The following is a 5,606-nucleotide window of genomic DNA, read 5'->3' as shown; positions in this document are numbered from 1 at the left end:
CTAAAATGTGAAAACATTTAGGCTGTGTCTTTTTCAGCATCATTCAGCTTTGGGACTGAGTCTTTTAACCTGACGCCAATAATGACCATTCAACTCATCACCAGCAGGTGTACCAAGTGATTACCTCATGTGCTTATACAACTCCAATTAGAGGAGCACCTAAGGTAATATGATCTGTATATATGGTAGTTTTGTGGATGTGTGTATTCCTGTTTCATTTATTCACTTCTTGTATTTACCATTAGAAAATGCCTTTGAGCTTTTCATTAATGCAACTCTGAGGACACCTAGAAGTAGCCATTTGACACACCTGATGATGAACGCCCTCCACAGCTGCACAGATTTGCAATTTGCATTTGACTGCAAAAATCAAATACTTTAACACAAAGACATGTTACTGGACTATTTGGACATTTTTACATTTCTGTTTGTGTACAGTTTTAACAGAAAAGGTACTATGTGTTAATTAGCAAGCTTAGGAGGTGCTGGTAGGCAGATTCTTTACCACCTTGGACAGAGCCAAGCTAGCCGTTTCCCCCTGCTTTCAGTCTTTATGTTAAGCTAATCATCTTTTGGCTCTAGCTTCATACTTGAAGGACAGATATGAGAGTGGCATCAATTTCATCTCAGTCACTGCAAGAGAGTGAATAAGCACATTTCCCAAAATGTCATACATTATTCCTTTTAAGAGAACGAGCTCTGGCAAAGATTTCCATCAATGGCTGTCACATTTCTTTACACACATACAATACGACTGCTACTCACTTTCAGTGATGAAATCAGAGGATGAGAATCCAGAGTGAATGTATTTCTAATAATCTTGGTACTTCACCAGCATCTATCTGCATTTTATCAACTCTGAATGAGAAGGACAAAGGAATAAGGCTGCATCATTTAACTTTAATAAGTAATTAACTAGACTATGGCACTTGTAGAGGCATCAATTTTTAATACATATTATTAAAGGTATCTTGTTTTGATTGAAAAGAGGTGAAGCAATTGAATTTAACTCAATAAACTGTCAAATACTACTACACATCTGTGTGCATTATTATAGTTATTTACATGAACAATGACAAATATAGTCAAGTCAAGTTAATGCAAGCACATAACATTGCTGCTTCATATTTTCAGCTGAAAGGATTAGCCAAGCCTCCCAGCAGCAGTGCTAAGCAAGTTGTTAGCTAAGACAGCCATTAATTCTTCAACCACAGCAAGAGTCAGCAACATCACCAATTTAAACTAAACCTGTTGTGTAACTATGAAAGTGAAGCAGCGTTTATTTCCAGGAAATTTTCCCAGTCCCCTTGATCCTCCTCATGCACCTTGGAAGCAGCTGACGCCTCCCAGCAGCGAATTTGACAGAGCAGTCAATCACTTCTGTCTGCTGTCACACAAACCAGGACATCATCAGCATAAAGCTGAAAATGCACTGAACATGAATAAAGAAAACCTGTGGAAAATGTATTTGGAGGAATATAAATAGGCATCAGAGGGGGTGATTGATTGTGATGTGTGGAAGCAGGCTTTCCAGAGATAAGACCTTTTAGAGCAATTCAATTACCTTCAGGCACACAGGAAATGTAGTATGTTATAAATTTTGATTACATCAAGGTTGATGAAAGGATGGGAGGAGATGGTTGTAAAGAGGGGCATTAACTCAGATATTATTTAGCTTGTGGTCATATTACACAATGCAAAACACTTATTTCGGATGGTAATGTGAATTATTGTTGAACATTTCCAAGCAGTACAAATACAGACTCAGAAGGAATATACTGTAGCTACCCCTGACAGCACAGAGATGTATTTTGTCAGAGCTATGGCTGCAATTAGTCACAGTTGAATGTTTTCTGTTGCCTCAGATAATCTGAAAATTGTTGACATTTCACGTCACACTTTATCCTTCGAATGCTTATTCCTGACAGGCTCGATATGCTCGGAGAAAGTGAAGATGGGAGGATGACTGACTACTGGAGGAGGGGGGGTGTAATCAATATAAACATGAGGCAATTAGTGTAGCACTCATATTTCTTTAGGGAGGTGGGTGTAAAGACACCACGATCAAAGTGATGTCTGCTCCATGCAAGTCATTAATGAGGCACCAGAGCGACATATTGTTAAAGAGCCTTTAGGAAACCTGCATGGAATTAATTAAAACACAATACACTCCTCCATCTTTCAAGCACTTTACAATGTTATGGATTATTTAAAAAGTTAGCAGACGGGGAAGAAAAGTAGGACTAGCTGCTCACTCCCACATGGATTGTCTGATTTGTTTCGGCTACAAACTGAGAGCGGGCACAATTTCTGGACTGGTCGGCCACTTTGAAACCAGTGGAACACACCAATTAACAGGATCTGGCAGGACACACAAGTACTGCGCCAAGTGGACAGGACAGCATCCAAAAAGCATGTTAGTCCTCATGAAACATGCAAATGAGCGGAAACAAGGATGCAAACATTCAAAGTGCAAACAAACAAACACACTGTTTGAGACTTGTAGACAGCTGGGGATCATTGCTCAGGGGAAGCTGATATGATGTTTTTCGACTTGGATGTGTCCCACACACACCTGACTAATTGGCTGCATCTGTCAAACAAACAAGAAAAGTGGTGATTAGTGCAACAGATAAGTAAAAATGTAGTAAACACAAGAGGGGTTTTTGTATAAGAGAGGCGTAAATGAAATGTCAGAAACAGGGATAATTAGGCTCAATAATTTATTAAAAACAACTTTTAAATTCAGTGTATAAAAGTGATGCAAATGAATGTTTGTGTAGACATCAGTGGGCTACCTGTGGGCTAGAAAATGATCTGATTGATAAAACTTTACAGAGAACAGATCAGTGAGGCAGCAAACTGCAGTACAACCACAAGCCTGAAACATAAACACAAGCGAGAATCAGCATCACTTCATGTGACACCACAACACATAATGCAAACTAACAAACACTAACACTGAAGTTTTTGCTCTGCAGCTGTAATTGTCTGCCAAGTTACTGTGGGGTTCAAATATGTGAGAGATTCTCTAATCTACACAACACTCATTTGCTTTATCCAAGTCCATACAACATAATAATAATAAACAGTATGGACACCACACTAATTGTCATAGTATACAGTTTTTACATTTAGTATACAAGAAATAAATGTAGCCTACAATACATTTTTACTAACAACAAACGGTGCAATACCTGTGCCAACCGACGTCAATGGAACCGTAACCTTGAAGGAGCTTTTCCAGCATCGCTGACATTCACAGCTTGTTTTAATATTTTGCAGGGCTCTGAGTAGCTCCTCCACTTGCTTTTTTATTATGTTGTAGGCAACATAATACATACTGTATAACACTCAAAAATCAAGCATTTTCAGTATGCTTATATTTATATAATAGCCTTTATAAATAATTCTTTTTTGAGTACCTACCTATACTAAAAAACCTGCTTTAGAATTATAATGTTTTATGGAATGGGGACACAGCTGGCATGTTTTTTTAAACATAAAAGATATGTCAATATAACATAAAAGTGCTTCAAACAAGTGTTTTGAAGTAGAGTGTATGAAAAAGAAAACACTTTCCAACACCTATGCATTTTTCTCCTTACCTTCCTTCAGCCCTTATATTTTATAATTACCACCGTAATTGTTCCTGAACTACATATTGCAGCACCATCTGGCCCTGGAGAGCACATCCTCCTGCAAATATGTTCCAGAGGTCAAACACTCTGCAAGAACAAATTTGCAAACATTGAATTTAAAATATTCCAGTTGTCTCATTGACCTTCCTCGGTTAAGCTGGGTAAACACTAACGCGTGACAGTTGGAATTTAATTGAGGTCTAACAAAATGGAGGAATGTTTCCCTTGCTCTCTCTTCAAGGTAGACTGAAAAAAAAGTTTATTGGCTTATTACTTTCTCTGTTGTTGCAAAGCTTCTGCAAATTCACAAATGCACAAAATCATGTGCTCCCATTGCTCAAACTGCAAACTCCCTGCATGGTTTCACGCAGCACTTCTGAGAGGTGAATCGTCTTTGAAGCAATGCTATTTGGTTATTATTATGAGCCTGCTGATTTTATGTGTTCAGCTCATGAATGCCCGACACCTTGGTTTATAAGATGCAATATAATTGGCACAATTTTCAGAGACTGAGCTAAATGAAGCAAAGGTATATGTTTATGAACACATCGGCTTCTGTGACTAAATCCCTCCTGCAGGGCTGGAGACGTGTTGGTCAGCTCAGGCAGACAACAACTCAAACTAAATTAATTACACTAAAGACAAAAGGAGGAAGGGAGTACAAGAACACTGAAGATTACGTTGCTGTTCTGCAGAACATTTCTGATAAATACCACAAAAGGCAAGACTTGGCATCAGCTTGGGAACTACGTGACAGTTTCTTTCTAAATGAGAGTGAAATGATGCTCCATTGAAATAAACCCTGTCCACCCACTTCTGCAGTTAGCCATGAAACATCCAGCATCACAGCTCTGACAACCCATATTTAAAGGGGAACACCACCAGTTTTGCACATAAAGGTCAGTTTACTAATAAATACGCAGCTTTGGCGAGTAGACTTGGAGACTAACAACGCTGACTCCGAAATATTACATTACATTACATACTACTGTGTGGTTTTCAGTAAAAAAAGTGTTAACTTTTTGTGCTGCACAAAGTAAAAGATTATAACACAGGAGTCCTAAATTTGCCTCCTGCATCCTTTGTGTCGTTACCGTGGCCTAGGTTTAGCCTACAAATATTCTTGGGTAAAGGTTTGGTAAAGGAAAGATAGTGGTTTAGGTTAAATATAGAAAAGAACCTCCTATCTCACTGTCCCTTGTTACTGTATTTTTTAAACAAGACCTGTATCTCTTGCTAAGCTTCACCATGTGGTTAAGTTGCCAAAACATGGCCATAAATGTGTTAAATCATCCTTTAGCTGCAACAAGCGGATATTGTAGGAACAACGAATCAAATAAGACATGACAAAGACATGCAGACTAGGCTGATTGGTGACCCTAAAATTATCCTTAGATGCAAGCGTGAGTGGTTGTTTGTCTATGTGTGGCCTTGCAATGGACCTGTCCAGGATGTACCCCGCCTTTCGCCCAATGTCAGCTGGGATTGGTTGAAAATTTCCTGTTTCCTGAGTTACAAATAAGCTGAAAGACATTTGGTATTTACAAGGCTAGGAGGGAAAATGTAGGATCCTGTGTCTTTTTGGAGCTCAATAAAAAGTCAGGATCTCTCAGCTTTACTTTTGACCATTCTTTTCTTTAATCTGTCTCTTGTGAGTTCCTCAAATTTAAGAAAGTGCACTACTAAATTGCTGGCGTGCACCTTTAATTTTCATCTTGATCTTTTATTCATTACTGTAGCATAAAATCCATGAATGTGAGCATTATTTCAGACTCCTGTTCGTTTATGCAGAGGTTACATAAAAGTCTCATGCTCACAGACACTCCTGAGAACTGTCCAAACTCAGCACATCTCTGCTCCTTCATTGATGTTTTAAAATCTCATGAGATGCCAGATTTGAGATGACAGCTCAACTCAGGCTCCATTCTTATAACATGAACACATTTCACCAGGTTTTCTTACATT

The sequence above is a fragment of the Micropterus dolomieu genome, linkage group LG06 (genome assembly GCF_021292245.1).
Source record: "Micropterus dolomieu isolate WLL.071019.BEF.003 ecotype Adirondacks linkage group LG06, ASM2129224v1, whole genome shotgun sequence".
Lineage (NCBI taxonomy): Eukaryota > Metazoa > Chordata > Actinopteri > Centrarchiformes > Centrarchidae > Micropterus > Micropterus dolomieu.
This window is presented reverse-complemented; position numbering follows the sequence as displayed.